Below are 17,645 nucleotides of genomic sequence, written 5' to 3' on the forward strand. Positions count from 1 at the left end.
GCCCTTTGGTTCCATGAGGCTGTAAAGTGTCTTAATTGTCTTTTCATGGTTCCACAAGGCCTTGCAATGTCACAGTGAACCTTTGGTTCCATGGAGTCCCACAGTGTCACAATGGCTGCCTGGTTCCATGACACCACAAAGTGTCATAATGGTCTCCATGGTTCCATGAGGCCCGGTGGTGTAACAATGGACCCTTGGTCCGATGCGGCCTCTCAATGTCATGATGATCCCTACATTCCATGGAGTCACACAGTGTCAGTACAGTCCCCTTGGTTCCATGAGGCCCAGCAATGTCAAAGTGGTCTCCATGACACCATGAGGCATCACATTGCCAAAATGGTCCCTTGGTGTCACAGGGTCCCACAGTGTCACAATGGGCCCTTGGTCTCACAGGGCCCCACAGTGTCACAATGGTCCCTTGGTCTCACAAGGCTCCACAGTGTCACAATGCTCCCTTGGTTCCATGGCCCTGTGCTGCTGCGTTCCCCCCTCCCCTTCTCAGGCTGCCCTGCAAGCTGAGAAATGCTCCTTGGGCCTCGGCCTTGGCCAACAGCCCCTGGGCTCGGCTCCTCTGCAGCTCATCACAAACACTGCTCCAGCCACTGCTGCTGCCCAACCAGCTCCTGGTTCCTTTAGCAGCAGCCCTGGGAACTGTTTTTGTTCCCTCAGTGGCACAACATCCCTGTTCTCACACTGCCAAAGAAAGCTGTTGATGCCAAGTGCGGCCAGGATGAACCATTGCTGGGATTGAAGCCCCTCTCTTGGGGCCCTGCACACAGCACTCCAAAAGGAGCCCTTGGAGCTCTCCTGGGCCAGCGACTCCCTCTGAGTGAGGCCTCTCCCAGCCGGGAACTCTCCTGTTTGCTGCACTCGGGGATCCTGAACAACGACAGAGCCTGGGCTGATCCCCCAGCTCCTCCAGGCTCGGCACTCTGCCCACTGGGAAGATGCCAAATCATCCTCAGTGAGCATTTCCTGCCCTCAGGGGAATTTCTCACAGGTGCCTTGCACTGACTCTTGGTGTCTGTGTGCACACACGAGTGCCTGTGCTGGGGAAATGTGGCAGAAATGCTGCTCTCTGAGGGGTTGTTGTGCCTTGGATAGCTGAGTCAGTCAGGCCTGTAGGGAAGGTTAAATCACGAGGCCTAAGTTAAATTAAATGCTGCTGAGAGTTTTTCTTTTGCTAAGTGGTTACCTTTAATATAAGTTTTATGTTAAGTTCAATATTGTTAAATGTTATACCTCTGTTAAATTGCGAAGTCATAGGTTTAAGTTAGGTTACATGCTGTTACACTCTGCTCTTTTGCTAAATTGTGAGGTTGAAACTATCAGTTAAGGTTAATATATAAGTAATGTCCAGTTAAGTTTGAGCTCTGTTAAGCTTTCAGGCTGTGTTCCTTTTATCCTTGCCCTTGCTGTCCTTGTGTCACACACACACACAGAGGGACAGTTCTCAGTTAATTTCTGGTTTGATTGCCTGGGTTCTGTTTTGTTTTGTTGTTGCTTTGTTTCCCTGGTGTGCCTGAAGTGTCCAGTCAGGAGCAGAGCGACTCTTGCCAAGGAACTTTGTGCTGCTGTTGGTTAATATTAAATCTGGTTTTTGCTGATCCCTTGCTGGGGATTATTTCAGCGCTCTCAAGCCCTCGTTCGTAACAGGGTGAAGGAGCCCTGGCCCAGGCTCTGGCTCTGGGGGACACAGGGACCCTGCCGGGAGGTCCCTGTCCCCCTGTGCCACCCCCAGGGCCCCGGCCCCCCGTCCTTGTGTCAGGCTCTGGGGTCGATCTCGTGGAACATCCTCTGGGGGAGGCTGCGGGGCCAGGGGCGGGGGGACCCGGGAGGACAGGGGACCCCGCTGTGCACGAGCAGGATTGGACTGCTGTGGGGGGAGCTGTGAGGGGGGCCGGGGCAGAGTGACCTTCCCAGTGACCTCACACAGCCCCTGTGATGTCACACAGCCTCTGTGATGTCACACTGCCCCTGTGATGTCACAGAGCCCCTGTTATGTCACACAGCCTTCTCTGTGATGTGACACTGCCCCTTTGATGTCACAGAGCCCACTCAATGTCACCTTCCGATGTCATACAGCAGTGCTGTGACATCACAGAAGACTGATGTCACAAAGTCACCCTCTGATGTCACAATCTGTTCTGTGATGTCACAGCCTGCTCTATGATGTTCCACAACCACCAGGTGATGTCACAACCAACTCTCTGATGCCACAGAGCCACCCTCTATGATGGCAGACTGTGTTCTATGGCCTCAGACCCTACTCTGTGATGTCACAGCCAGCTCTGGGATGTCACAGAACCTTCAAGAACCCTCAAGAACTCAGTTCTATTGAAACACTGAAGTTTCTTGTACTTTGAAGAGATCCCTGTAAGGGACACGACAGGGAAAGTGTCCCCAGGCCCCAGGCAGAGCAGAGAACTGCAGGCACTGATGGCAGCTGCGGACAAAGAGAAGCCAAGTCTTGGTGCCCTGGGGCACAGCAGGTTCTGTGCCACCAAGGGCTGTGAGGAGACACCTTGTCCTGAGGCCCTGGGGCCTCCTGGCACAGCCCCAGCCAGGCTGGGCACTGTCACCCCCTTGTCCTGTCCTCAGCATCTCCCCCTAGCCCACATCCCAGTGGTCTCAAGGATCTGCTGGAAGGAGTCCCTGGGGAGCCTTGCTCAGCAATGGCCCTGGGGGCTCCTGAATGCTCCCTGCAGGGACTGCAGGTTTTTCAAAGGACTTGGAGTTTTGCTTTTGCTTTGGAGTCTCTGAGAGCTTTGTGCAGTCATGGCCTGCAATTATGTGTTGTAGTTAGTTCTTAGAGAGGCTTTGTCAGTAACACCACTCAGTGGGGCTCATTAATGCTTCAAAGTACTTCAGTTCTTTCAAGGTACTTGGTGTTTCCCTTGGGATAGACTCTGGGAGATATTTGTGCAATCATGGCCCCAATTATCTGCGTTAATTAGTCCCTGGAGAGCTTTGTACTGACACTCAGTGGGGCTCATTAATGCTTTGAGACACTCAAGGTGCTGAAGGTGCTTTGGATTTTCCTTTCCACACTGAGTGTCTGAGAGGTTTTTGTGCCATCCTGGCCACCAATTCTCTCCTGCAAGGAGTGCATGAGGAGCCTGTGTTGGAGAGGGACCTCAGTGGGAGCCATGAATGCCTGGAGAAACTTGGGGTGTTTCCTCTGCCTTTGACTCCTGGCAAGGTTTGTGCAATCTCCTCCCAGGCCCTGATGTTCAAGGGCTCAGCTCCAAATGCACAGTGAGGCTCATGAGGATCAAGCAAGTCCTGACAAACCCTGGCTCTGCCTTGATTTCCCTCTGCTCCAGTGCAGTTCATTAGGACGGTTTCCTTTGACAGTTATGGAGAAATAGTTCAAAGAGCTTCCAGGAAATATGTAGTCCTATTTTAAAGGGTGTCTTTTATTGCTGTTCCTATTACACAAGAGGTGATTGCAGCATTCAGTGACTGATATTGATCCAGGGACTCTCCTAAGGAGCCCTGGCCTGCTCAGAGAAGCTGTGCCTTGAGCTCTGAGCCAGTGTAGACAACCTTGCTCCACATTCCCCAAGCCCATTGTGTCTCTCCTCACTCACCTGGAACCTGCTTTGCTTGAAGAACTGGCTGCACACAGCCAAAGAGGGATTTTCCTTCTTTGATTTTTGAAGCAATCTAAAACTCCTGAGTTTCCCCATTGCAAACAGACATCCTCCTCAAGTGTGTGCCAAGCCCAAGCTGCCACCAGGAGCACTCCAGACCTGCCCTGGGCCAGCTGTGAGGGTGGATCATCATCCCAACATGCAGTGGTGCCATTGCAAGGGACTGTTGCCATGGTCACTGCAATGACCCCACTGCTGGGTTTGGGTGCCATGGCAACCTCCATCAGTTCAGGTTTCCTTGGAAAGCAGCCCAAGGAGCCATTTCTGCAGCCAGGTTCCATGGCCACTTGCCTGCAGAGCTGTTGCTGTCCTCAGCGGCCATGGCAACCCTGGGACAAAGCAGTGCCAGGGCTGTTCCAGGTACAATTGCAGTGACACTCGTTGGTGCCACCAGGTGCCATGGCAATGGCCACGGGGACCCGTTCCTTGGTTTGGTGCCATGGCAACCAATGCCCGGAGCCCTTGTGATGGTTGCTGGCCATGGAAAGCTGCCCTGGGCCCTTGCTCAGGGCTGGTGTCAGTGCCCAGAGCCAGAGGGGATCCCTTGCTGGGGGCTGTGCCATGGCCACCTGCCCTGTGCCGCGTTGGCCGCTCAGGCACCAGGAACCAGCAGCCAACAGCACTGCCAGGGCCAAAGGCCAGGTCAGCCAGACAGAAAGGGGCAGGGCTGGGCACTGTTTCCATGGCAACCGGCACTGGGGGGACACCTGGGTCACCTGGCCTGGCAGTTGCCATGGAAACCCCTGGCAGGGACTGAGGGCACAGCCCCTGGCACTGAGACACTGCTGGGCCGGGTGCTGAGCACAGCGCTGAGCACGCAGAGATGGTTTTGTTCTTGCTGAGCTGCAGCACAGCCAAGGCCTGTCCTGCCCCTCGTCCAGCCACGCTGGGGAGGGGCTGGGGCTGCGGAGGAGCTGGGCAGGGACACAGCCAGGACAGGGGACCCCAACTGACCCCGGGCATACCCCAGACCAGAGTACATCATGCTCAGGGTATGAAGGGGGGAACAGGGAGGAAGGGGGGAATTTTGGAGGGAGGGCTTTTGCCTTCCCAGGGAACACTTAGGCAAGAGGGGACCCTGTTTCACCAGTGGGCAGTGTTATGAAAAAAAATTCGGGTAATATTTTTTTTGTGAGAAAAAGTTACAAAAAGGCAGCCAGAGCACTGTAGCTGCCCAAGTTCTTCGTGTTTTGTTATTGTAATCACGGGTCATTGAGGCTAATTGCTCCTTTTGTATTAGCAGAGCCTCGCCCAAAGCTAAGGTGTTCTTTTCCCAGAAGGGTGAAGAGACCTGAGAAGGTGAGGGGGGCTATGCAAAGTGACCCCAAGACCACAATGCAGTATGGGTCCCCCGCTGTAGGGAGAAAACCCCAAAACAACGAGCCACCTAAGAGTTGAGAGACTAGAGTGATGTCTGGACGTGAGGAGCCGAATGCTGAGCCTGCAGAGACGCGGAACACCTTCAGACCCTATCGCCCTGACCAAGAGAGATGACCCCGGCGGTGAGACCAGGCCGACTGAGTAGAAGAGGCAACACCTGGCGAAGAATACCACGCCCAAAAGGCTCCCACGGGGACTGGATTCCCCCAGCTCTGCCCCTAGTGGACAGAGCTGTGCATAGCCTCCTCCTCTGAGTCGCCTTGGGAGAGACGACGGATGCTGCAGACCCGTCAAGCCGCCCAATCCTGAGCTGATCACTTTTAATAAAGGCATTAAAAAGGAGAAGAAGTCTCCTGGCCCTGTTTATTTCAGGCAGGGTCACTACCAAAGACACAGACACCAACTGAAGGAATTGTGTCATTTATATCATGCACAGCTGCAAAATTTACAAAAGGATAAGCTCAGCAAAGCACATCATCATTAGCAATGAATTACAAAAGAAGCTCAGCAATCCATCATAACCCATCATTACATTTTGATGACCAATCCCTTGGTGAAACACCAGAGGTGTTTGTGGCAGACAAAGATTCTGGCTGACTATCAAGGTACACCTTACAGACATCAGCAGTACTTTAGTGACACCGTTCTTCATCCTTTTTTCTCAATCTCATTCGAGTTAGGAACAAGAATTCTGTTGTGCATGGAGCTGGCACCTTTTTAATTCCAGAATAATGCCCCGAGGCCCTTTGCTGTTCAGCTTTACCATGCTGTCTGTGGCTAACAAGGCTTGGGGGGGGCCCTTTCCCCTCTGGCTGGAAGGGGCCGGGTCCCAGTCCCTGAGGGGCACCCAGGCTCCTGGATGGAATTGCTGTGCAAGTCCCTCAGTGTCACAGCAGCCTTCACATGGAGCCCCGTGGATCAGAGCATTTCCCACAGGGGCCCTTGGGGCAAACAGGGAGATCTGGTCTGGCAGGATGTGTAAAACAATATCCTGTCAGATCTCCTTGTTCTCACACAGAATCCTTGGATGCAGGGACACATTCCCATTGTTCCTGCCCAGGTTTCAGGACTCAGAGTTGTCTTTCCCAGGAGTTGCTCCTTCAGCTGCCTTGGGAGGGCCTTTTGGCCTCGGGACCCACACTCTGGCTCCATTATTAGGACTGCTGCACCCAAACCCTTTATTTGCACAAACAGTGGTGATTGGAGGTGGATCTCCTTTTTTCACAATCATTCCTAAAAATGAAGTATCAATAATTGTACTACCCTGTCACAGGGTTGACTAATCCAATCCTGGTCACTATTGTTTACAGAATTACTGTAATTTCTCCTTGATATTCTGCATCATTTCCTCCTGCCATGACAGGAACACTTTGCAAGGCCAAGCTCCAAGGGAGCAGTAACCAAAGCAAAGTGTCCTGGAGGAATCTGAATTCCTGTTTCAGAATTGATAGCTGTCATTGGCTTTGAATTTCTCCTAATTAATTCCAGTGCATGAAGGCCCAGCCCTGCAGCCTCTGGGCTGGCCCTGCCAGGGGCCATCACAGCCAGAACAATTTCCCAGGCAGCCCAAGTCTCACTGCCCGTGGTTGGATTTGCAAATTGGGGGCAGCCGTGCACAGCCTGGGGGTTCCATTTCCCCAGTGGGCCATTGTGAAGGGCATGGAGCACATCTGGGAGATGGGTTCTCCATGGACAAAGGTTCCCATCTCCTTATTTTTCCAACTGCTCTTTTAACAACCCCTTCACCCGTGCACCCAATCCTGCAGCTTGTGCATAATCTGGTACATGAAAAACCCTGCAGGCAAAATCACTGTATTTTTCACAGGAACAGACAAAGCACCCTGCACCACAGTATCAGCAACCCCTGCAAAAATAGCCAATTTTCTCCCTTTCTCCCTTTTTCATTGTATACAATCTCAAAAAGTTGACCACTGACATGAGGGTCCTGGCCAGTCCTGTTCTGTAGGGTATTTAGTGTTACATCCCTGAGCAGCCAAAGCTACCAAATTAGTATTGTCAGCACTATTTCACGTTATTATATAATTTCATAGATAGATAGTGATATAGAAATATAGATAGATACAGACATAAATAAATTTGTATAAATAGATATATTGAGGTCTTATTATACTATAAATACATATATAATTATTATGTATATAGATATTTCACTTGCACAAATGCATATCAGTTCAAGATTAAAACCTTCTTCTCTTGCTCCATGTGGGAGCATTCCAACAATCATTGTTCCTTCTGAAGGTGCTGTTTCCTATGTACTCACAACAAACTCATCTTTGTCTGCCCAAACCCACAAGGTCTTTTCCTTTTCCATGTGCAATTTTTGGATGCATTTGAAGACATCCAGGGGTGCAGCCTCTTTTACCCAACTGCCCCACTGCTCACACAGGGCTCTGACCTCAGCCCACTCCAGAGCCAGGGAACTCCAGGGAAAGGCTTCCCAGCTGGGAATTTCTGATGGCACTGATTCCTCACATTTACATTGAACAAGTGACATTTTGTTGGGATCTGGCCAGACTGTGCCAGTTTTGTTTTACCAGTGGGCTGGGTCAGCACCAAAGCCACAGACTCCAGCTGAAGGAATCAGTGTCATTTCCTGCAGTTCAGAGCAGCAAAGAATCACAACAGGAGCAGCTCAGCAATGCACCCAACCATCCCCAGCAAAGACTACCTGCAGTGATTAAGAAAGATCCAGCAGCATTTACCCTCAACCTTTACCATCCCACAGACCCACACAGCAGCTGGGGAAGCTGTCACAGCCAAGGGCTGCAGAGCCACTCCTGGGCACTGGGCATTCCTGCAGGTGCCTCCAGCCCCAGGTGAGGCTCCAACCCCGCTGGGAGAGGGCCCAGCTCTGACCGTGCTGAATGAACAAACTGACAGCACTGCTAGTGTGGCAACATCTGCTTTCATCCTCCTCTTGGGTTCCTCCCAAAGCCTGGCCAGGGCTCAAGGAGGAACCAAGGGAGCTGACTTTGACCATACAGCCCCAAACAAGGCCAGATGTCAGATTTCATGGCCTTGTCTGGCTTCTAAATACACAAAGGTCAATACATGTTTCACTAATGAGTGGCTACATCTATCTCAGTGCTAATGACCATGCATATTTCATCAGGGAGCAGATACAAAGATAACCTTTGCTTGGAAGGTTCATCCAGAGGCCATCTTTGGCTCAGGGCCTGCTGTTCAGGCTGCACTCAGGGCTGGTGTCCAGACCTTGGCACTTCAGGGACGTGGTTTAGTGCTGGGCTTGGCACTGCTGGGTGAGCGGCTGCACTGGGTGAGCTCAGAGGGCTTTTCCAACAGAAAGGATTCTGTGGTTCCATGCTAATATCCACTGCATTCAGCTGGGGCTATTTTAGCAGCATTACTTTGCTCAGAAAGTCTCCTCTTGCCCAGCTCCTGTGGCCTGAGGCTTCAGCTCCTTCAGCTCCTGGTGCTGAGGTGCTCATGCTGAATGAGACCAATCGGAGAGAAGAGCACAGTCCATGCAATTCCTTCTGGGACACGGAGAGGGGAGGCTGTGCAAACAGGAGCATTGTTTGCTGTGGCCTCCTCTCTGCCCTTCACGCCTTTCAGCGCTTTGAACCAGCCAAGAGCTTTCTCCAAGAGTGCAATGGAGCAGCTGCTCCTGCTCCCAGGCCTGGCTCTCTCCAGTCTCTGCCCTTGCCTGGTTCTGTCCCTCTTGCTGTGCCCTCTGTTTCCCCAGGGCTCGGTGGCTGCTGCCCAGGACTGTGGCACTGGCACAGATCCAGTGCTCCAGAGCCTCCTTTCTGTGCCCTTGGAGCTGCGTGGGCACAGCCGCCTTTTCCATCTGGAAGCTCCCCATGGACAGGGAGTGCCCAGCTCCGTTCCCTGCACGGCCTCCAGGAGCCCAGGGCTGCCATCTCCAGTCCCTGCTGGCACTGGGGGCTCCCAGGTGCCTCAGGCTGCTGTGACACTGCTGCACACGGGAGGGAAGAGGGGCAGGGGCTGTGCTCAAAGTCAGCTCCATCTGCTGCTGCGGCTGGTGCTGCCGTGGGGTCATTTGTGCAGCCCTGGCCCAGAGTCAGGGATCAGATCCTGCCAGTCTCTTCCAGCCCTGGCTGCTCAGAGTTTGGGCCTTGGAGCCTCAGGTGGCCAAAGGCAGCTGCTGCTGGTGCCTCTGTGTGCCCGTGTTCAGCAGTGCTGCTCCATCAGTCTGTGCCCAGCAACGGGGAAAAGCCTCAGCTCTGCAGGGCCAGGAGCTGCCGGGCTCTGCCTGAGCAGCTCAGCCAGCAGGAAGGGAGCTGCTCCACACAGGAACCAGGAGCAAAGGACATTTCTTCTGTAGGACGTGTTTTCTATTTAGAAGGAAAAAAAGGAAAAAGGAAAAAACTAGGTAAATTGTAAAAGATAAGAATAAAATCCAAGTGTTAGTGAAAAAACATAACACAATGTTAGTGAAAAAAACAAAACATAAATGCAAAGACATATTCTTTGCATTAAGAGGTAAATGATCTTTTTCAAAAGAGAACTCAGTTCTTTACATTGTAAATGTGCTGATGGCATGCATCCATCTTACTGACCTCAGCAGCCTCTTAAAAGATTTTGGGCTTTGTTCCCAACACTGGTATTTGAAATTGTGGTTGAAGCAAGAGCAAATTGCTTTGTGCCCTTCCAGCTCCAAGCAGGACTGGGAATGGAAACTCTGTCAAACCCCAAATCCTTTAGAAGATCACATTCCTTCTCACCCTGCAAATGAGCTGCACATTCCTATTGTAACTGCCAGGAGTTTCTTAGAGACACGAAGTCCCACTGACAGCTTTTTGCTCTGGTTTGGCAGTGCAGAAGGGCAATTCTCCATCCATCAGCTCCAGACTGCACTGCCTCAGGAACACGGCCCACTCGCCAGCTTTGGCCCACTCGTGGCACTTCTGGAGGAGGAAGAAAGTGCAATTGCACAATTCCAGCCAATCAAGAAGGAAGAATGGGACAGACAAAACACCCTGTACAGATCCAGGCATTCAGCTGGGACTGTGGAGAGTTTGGGTCCTTGCCAGTTGCATGTGTGTCCCCAGCTGCAATCTCTGGGCCTGCAGCAGAGTCTCACTCACCTGCCAAAGCAGAAAGCTCAGGCGCTGTGCTCGCAACGGGCTCGTCTGATGCAGAGCTGTCAGAGCAATGTGAGGGCAGAGCCAGCCCAGCTGGGCCCAGGGCTGAGCCCAGCAGAGCCCTGGCAGAGCCCAGAGCAGCCTCAGCACCCGCAGAGCCCGGCTGCAAGGAGAGAAAGCAGAAACCGCCCGTCAGCTGAGGGCTCCTGTGCCCTTGTGCCAAGGCATGCGGTGCCCAGGCCATGCTGGCTGCGCCCAGAGCTGTGCCCAGAGCTGCCCATCCCTGCTGCCAAAGGCACAGAGCAGGAGGGCAGGACATGTGCCCAGCCTGCAGCCAGCCAGGGCACATCCAGCCCTCAGCAGCTGCCTGGAGCAGGATGCTCCTGTGCTCGCTGCCATCTCCCAAAAGCTCTGATCCCACCCTGCCAAGCACACAGGGACCCACCTCACACCAACCACGGCTGCAAGAAAAGCTGCTCCCAAACCACGGCCTCAGCCTTCTCCAAGGGCACGGCCCATCCACACCACAGCTGCTCCCAAGCACTTCCCCATCCACACTGGACCACCTGGAATGCTTCCTCTGGAATAACAAACAACACATTATTGAAAAGAGTTTAGAGACAAAATGGGAAAACAAGAAAATTGGTAAAAAGTCTTATCTCTGTCAGGGCCTTGAAGAAGGCCCAACCCCTGCATGCCAGGGAAAAACTGTGGGAAACACTTTCTCTCTTCCCCCGTGCACTGCCTCCCAAAATCACGGTGACCCCAAAGCAAACAAGGGCAGTGGAGCAGCCCAAGCCCTTCCTTGCCTGCACAGCAAAGCAGCTCTGCACAGGTTCTGGAGTCCCACCTCTGCTCCCACCATGGGGCTTTGTTTGCGTTGGGCTGGCTGCCCCAGCCCCAGCCCCAGCCCCAGCCCCAGCCTGGGGCACGGTGGGTTCTGGGGGCTGTTGGCCGGGCCAGGAGCCCACTCCCATTTCGTACCCACCCCAGCCCATGCCCCAGCCCTGCCAAAAGCAGCTGGGCAGCGACTGAAGAATTACTTGCATCTGCCCCAGCAAAGGGGGAGCCTTTGGTTCCCCGCCACGCTGGGTCATGCCCAGATCTGGCAGAATTTCCCGGGTGGGACTCATCTGCAAATTCCCTGTGGAGTTTGGCTTTGAAGAAGGTGCCAGAATCAAAGTGCACCACCTTCAGCCTCCAGTGGCCAGGCTGAGGAAGAGCTTGTCATCCTTGATGTCACCCTCGCTGTCTCCAGCAGCAGCAGCAGCAGCAGCAGCATCCCCACTCGGTACAGCTTCTCCAGGGGCTCCTTCTCCTTCCCTGGGGGCAGACCAGCCTCTCAGGGCTCTGCCCAGGGCCCCAGCTGTCAGGGAACCAGGACAAGCAAAACCAGCTGGGATGGCGGCCACCAGTGCTGGGCAGAGCAGCTCAGCCCCAGCACAAGGGCTGTGTGTTCCCATCCCATGACCCCGGTGCAGTGACACAGGCAGCACAAAAAGCTCTGGGTTTCTTTGCTTCTCATTGCCAAGGCATATGTGGAGCAGGAACTTACCAGGGCCCTGGATCAAAGTGTGCCTGTGGCTCTCTCCCTTCTTCTATGGCAGAGGAATATCCCACATCCAAGGATCACAGAACAGGTCTTCCAGTGCGGGTCTGTCCAAGGAGTTCACGGATAAACACCACCTGATCAGGTCTTTGCACTCTGGGAAGAGAAAGCAGAAACTGCCGGTCAGCCAGAGAAGGCTCCTGTCTGCTTTGCCCCACTATTCCCACACCCAGGCCATGCTGGATGTGCTCAGAGCTGGGCCTAAACTTTCCCATCAATTCCCTGTTTTGGAGGAGAGCAGGACATGTGCCACCTCCTCAGCAGCTGCCGGAGTGGGATGCCCACTAGCCCGCTGCTGGCTCCCAGCACTGGGATTCCCCTCATGCCCAGAGATGAGGATCCACCTTGAGAGAGCCCTTGTGGCAGCGGGAGCTGGCCCCAGCTGAGGTTCTGGCCCCTTCTGAAAGGGTGCTCCCTGCAGACCATCTGGTGCAGCAGGATGCCCAGGGACCAGACTGTTGCTGCCTCGCCATGGTACCAGCCAAAGTCGTTCCATTCCGGGGGGCTGTAGGACAGTGTTCCTATGGAATACAGATGGAGTTCATCAGGGGGATGCTGCTGCTCCCAGAGCCTGGCCCCAGCATCCGTGGGTGTGCAGGGGCTGCATCAGGGGCACACAGCGTGACCACTGCCCTCTCGCCACCATCTGGGACTTGTGCACAAAGTTAGGGTTGGAAAAGAAGCCTCTGGTGTTGGAAGAGGGCAGCCCTGGCTAGGCCCGACCATGACATGCAAAGGAAAAACCCACTCCATGCTGGGGAAAAAAACATGCCCTTATCCTCCCTGCCTGCATTTCCCCAAAAATATTATGAAGGCAAGGGAAACAGGGCGAGTGAAGCAGCCCAAGCCCTTCCTGTCATCTGCATACCAAAGTGGCTGGGGCAAAGGCTCCGCCCTCCCTCTCTGCTACCCCCACCCACGGGGGTTTTGGTCAGGCTGGCTGCCCCAGCCCAGCCCTAGTCCTGGGCAGAGTGGCTGGCAAAGGCTGCCAGCAGGGCTGGAAGATGGCTGCCCACCCAACCCTGCTCTAAAGCAACCCAGCTGAAGATTCAGTGCCCTGACTGGCAGCAAAAGGGAGAATCCCCGCTGCCACAGCCAGCTTGGGCTGGGAGATGTTGGGCCATGAGATGTCAGCAGCGGGAGCACAGACCTGTGTAGGCTCACCTGCAAAGTGAGTGTAGACTGTGTCCTGCAGGTAGGTGCCACAGCCAAAGTCAATGAGTTTGGCCTGCCCGGTGTCCAGGTCAACCAGGATGTTCTCTGGTTTGATGTCGCGGTGCAGGACCCCGCAGCTGGTGCAGTGCCGCACGGCCTCCAGCACCTGGTGGAACAGCTCCCGTGCCACCTCCTCAGGCAGGAACCGCCGTGCCCGAATGAAATGATGCAGGTCCTGACACCGCTCTGGCCGCTCCAACACCATCACGATGCAGTTGGGGAGCTCGAGCCACTCCAGCAGCTGGACCACACCGGGGAAGCCAGTGGACACCCTGGCCAGCAGCACGATCTCCAGGGGTGCGCTGGTGCCGTCGGGCTGCGGGAGGAGCACGATGCCGTCAGTGGGGCCGATGCCATGCCGGGCCTGGGGAAGCCCTCAGCCAGGCCGGGATGCTCTGCGCCCTGCGCTGGCCCCACGCCCGCTCTCTCTCGGGGTGTCCTGGTGGCTCCCACCGTGCCGGGCGCCGGCTCATCCCCGGCCGGCAGCCCCGGCTGCTGGCCCCGCTCACTCACCAGCTCGCCCCAGTGCCGGACGCGGTTCCGTGGCACCCTTTCGATGGCCACCTGCAAGCCAAGGGCAGCAGCGGGGTGAGCTCGCCGCCCGCACTGCGAGCCCCATCCTCCGCCCTCCGCCCTCCTCCTCCTCCATCCCCTCCTCCTGCGCCCGCCGCTCACCGGGGCGCCGTCCGAGAGCCGCGTGGCCGCGAAGACTCTGCCGAAGCCGCCGCGCCCCAGCAGCGATCCCAGCCTGTACCGCTCCTGCAGGGCCTCCTGCGCCGTCCCTGCGGGCGGGACGCGGCTGTCAGCGCTCGGCCCGGGGCCAGCAACGGCCCCCGAGCGCCCCTCACCCGCCCCGGGCCGGCCATGCCCAGGCGTTCCATCTTCGGAACGCAGCACGGGAGGCTCGGGGCTGGCGGCCGCGCTGCCGAGAGGCGGAGGTCGGGCCGGGGAAGCCGCAGCGGAGGCGGCGGGAGCGGCCGCGCCGCCTGTGTCCTCCGCGGGCCGCGGGAGGAGCCGGGGCCGGGGCCGGGGCCGGGGCCGGGGCCGGGGCCGGGCTCGGGACTGGACCCTGCCTCGGGTCTGGGGCCGGGCTCGGGCCAGGCGGAGGCAAAGGGCGGCGATGCCGCCCCGGCCCCAGGCACTGATGCCCGCCCAGCAGCGCCACCGCCAGTACGGCCAGAGCCGGGCGGAGGCGAGACCGCGGCGGGACGGCCGAGGCCGGGCACGGGACAGCCCCGCCCGGGGCCGGGGGCGGGCCGGGGGCATGGCCCGGCCCGGCAGGGGAGAGGGAGGCGGGGAGAGGAGAGGGACGCCGGGCAAGGGACCCCGAGAGAAGGGTGCCCGACAGCGGGAAAGGGAAAGAAAGAGAAAGAGAGAGAGAGAGAAAGATTACTCAAAACTATCTGTTTTGCTGCTGCTGCCGCTACTGCTGCCGCCGCTGCTGCTGCCGCCGCCGCTGCCGCTGCTGCAACTGAAGCACCGGGGCCGTTCGTCCCCGTGTCTGTTCCCCGCTCGCCCCACGAGCCCCACGTTCGAGCCCCGCGCGCCCCGGGGACAGCCCCTCCGTCTGCCCAAACACGGGAACTTTGCAGCGCTGAGCCCAGATGCAGAGCCCAGACTCCTGCACACTGGCACAGCGATCTCCTTCCTCGCTGCTGTGCGTTGTCCTTGCTGAGGGTCAGACACTGCCGGGCCACCTTCCCTTGGGGTAGGATTCCTACCTGACCCAAGCACTGCACTTACACCTCCAGTGTTGCTTTCCTGTGTGGAAAAGGAAAACTGTGTGTAGCTCATGGTATTTTAGAGTGTCTAAAACTTGCCAAGTCACAGATTTTAGAGGTGAGGTGCATTTGGAATGAATGGGATGGAGAAGCAGTGCAACATGGAAAAGAGGAGCATAGAAATAAATAGAGGAAAACATCTTGGATTGTTTCTTTCATTTTCATTTCCCTTCTGGAAAGCTGTTTCAGTTTTCCAGGAATCATCTGCTGTCTGCTCTTCTCAAGAATCTCTCATGGAGAACAAGGTTGAGCCTCTGTCACAAGATTTGCCACCAGCTGCAGCTTCTCTTAGCTTTCCACAGTGCACAGTGTGTGCAGCAGGACTTTTGCAGCAAAGCAGGACAAATGTTAGGAGAACTTTACATGTCCGTTCTTTTCCTGCTGGGCTGGGGAGTTGTGCCACTGGTGAAGTTTCCATTGTGACTGTTTGTGCTGGTTTCAGGCAAATTTTGGGAGGAAACCTCCAAAAGGGGTCAGTCTAGAAAGCAAGTTCCAGCGGCCCCTCCCCCTACTAGCTGAGGAAAAGACTTCCCTCCAGAGCGGGTTTAAACAATTCCAAGAAAAAGGAAAGTCACAGTCCGAGGAACTTCTCTGCCCCAGCTAGCTAAAACCAAATTGCTAGACCTGGGCTGTGAAGGCATCAGGAAATTTCCAAGTCTGGGCACTGGCGGTCCCAGCAAACACCAGATCTGGATGATGCTGATGCCAGAACCTGGAAATATCCAAAGTTCGGCTTTCTGTGCCAGCACCAGGAAGTTTTCAGATCTGGGTGCTGGCGCTGCCAGCAAACACCAGATCTGGGTGGTGTCATTGCCAGTGACAGAAATCTGCCAGATTTGGGCTCTGCTGGCACCGGGAAATTTCCAAATCTGGGCACTGGTGCAGCAAACGCAAGATGTGGGTGGTGCCAGACCCAGTAGCAGGAAGCTGCCACAGGTTTTAGCTTTCTGTGCCAGCAAATTGCTGGACATGGGTGGTGCTGGAACAGGGAAATTTCCAGATCGGGGCACTGGCAGTGCCAGCAAACACCAGTGAAACCTTCTGGTCCTCGTCCAGACCGTTGACCAGTGGTTTCCCTGAGAACCAGCTCTGGCCACTTTACAGACAGACACTGCTTTCATCTGGTTGTGTGGAAACAGAACTTTACTGAAGGCAAACACAACAAACAGGATGGCGTGCACAGTACAGAGAGCGAAGCAGAAAAAAGCCTGGGTCCAGGATCTAGCAGGGATATTTATACATTTATTTATGGGGAGGGGTTAAAGTGGGATCTGAGGGAAGGATCCAAGAGGAAGGAATGATTAAGAATATTACAATTTTGCGGCAAAAAGTAACCAATGGTTGCAAAGAGAACTCAGAACTTTCTAGTAACAATCTGCATAACTGAACAAGAGGATTATGGGCGGGAGCTCCTGCTCACCCTAAAGAGGGTTTTCCCACAGCCTTAAGCCGAGGTCTCCTTCTTTTAAACCAACCCAAACACAGCAGATCTGGGCGCTGCCAAGTTTGGGCTTTCTTTGCCAGAAAATTGCTGCCTTTGGGTTTTGCTGGCATCGGGAAATTGCCAGATGTGGGCACTGGCAGTGCCAGTGCACACCAGATCTGGGTGGGGAATGTGCTGGCACCGGGAAATTGCCAAATGCGAACCTTCTCTGCCAGCAAATTGCTGGAATTATGCTGTGCAGGCATCTGAAAAATTCCGGATCTGGGCACTGGCGCTGTCAGCAAACATGAGATTGGGTTGCTTTAAATACCTTTTAAATCCAGTTATTTGCTTGATTTAGGCTTTCTTTGCCAGCAATTTGCTGGAATTGGTCTGTGCCAGCACCAGGAAATTGCCATGCCATGTTTGGACACTAGCAGTGCTGGAAAACACCAGATCTGGGTGGTGCCGGCCCCAGGTATTTGCCAGGTTTTGGATTTCTGTGCCAGCAAATTGCTGCACTTGGGCTTTGCCAGCACTGGGAAATTTCTGCATCTGGGCAATGGCAGTGCTGGGAAACTCCAGGTCTGGGCAGCAACAGAGCCAGCAGTGGAAAATTGCCAGATTTTGGGGGTTTTTGCCTGCAAATTGCTGCACTTGGGCTGCACCAGCACCAGGAAATTTCTGGATCTGGGCACTGGCAGTTCCGGGCAACACCAGTTTGTGAGAGCTGAAATGAGGAATGTGGGATGCCAGGCGGCTCTTCAAAGTGCAGTTTATTGTATCCAACGTGATACAGCAGTCCAGAGTCATGGGTGATAGAGCTGTGCTACAGCTGTCAGCTCCAGCTGCAGGCCTGGAGACCCTTAGTTTAGGTTACAAATGCATTATATACTTTTCTTTGCTGAGCATCTTCACAAAATAGAAGCAATCTATACCTTAACTTTTACCTATAGCCAATCATAACTACTATCTTTACCATATTCATGTTACTATTCTCCAATCACTAAAAGTTAGTACATTAAAGTTTAAGCTAAAAGTGGTTTTCCAGTTTTCCTGCAGTGGAAAATTCTGAGACCTTTATTCTACTTGCAAAATTTGCTGACTTGTTTGCCTGTGCTATCTTTCTGCTTGGTAAAATCTTCTTGTTTGAGGTGGGCTTATCCTTTGCTCTAAGTCAGAAAAACCCCTTCTAACTAACATACACTTTGCCTTCTTAGCTATCCAAAAAGACTGGCTCATCAATTCTTTTCTTTTATATCAAAACTTGCTTTCATTTATATTCGTCTTCAGACATTACATTCAAAAATCTTTCAGCCAAGCATACACATCTGTGAGACTTTCTTGTCAAACTGCATCCCTGTATAGTGGTCAAGTGCTTGAGGCCAGGAGCACCTGGACAATGGGGACAGTTCTTTCCTATAGGAAGGAAATCACAGAACTCCAGGGTTTTGAAAGCACATGAGAAGCAGTCCCCAGAGGCCAAGGCAA

Source organism: Melozone crissalis, unplaced genomic scaffold (assembly GCF_028551555.1).
Source record: "Melozone crissalis strain CALT ecotype California unplaced genomic scaffold, PUWL_Pcris_2 ptg000014l_1, whole genome shotgun sequence".
In the NCBI taxonomy this organism is placed as follows: Eukaryota; Metazoa; Chordata; class Aves; order Passeriformes; family Passerellidae; genus Melozone; species Melozone crissalis.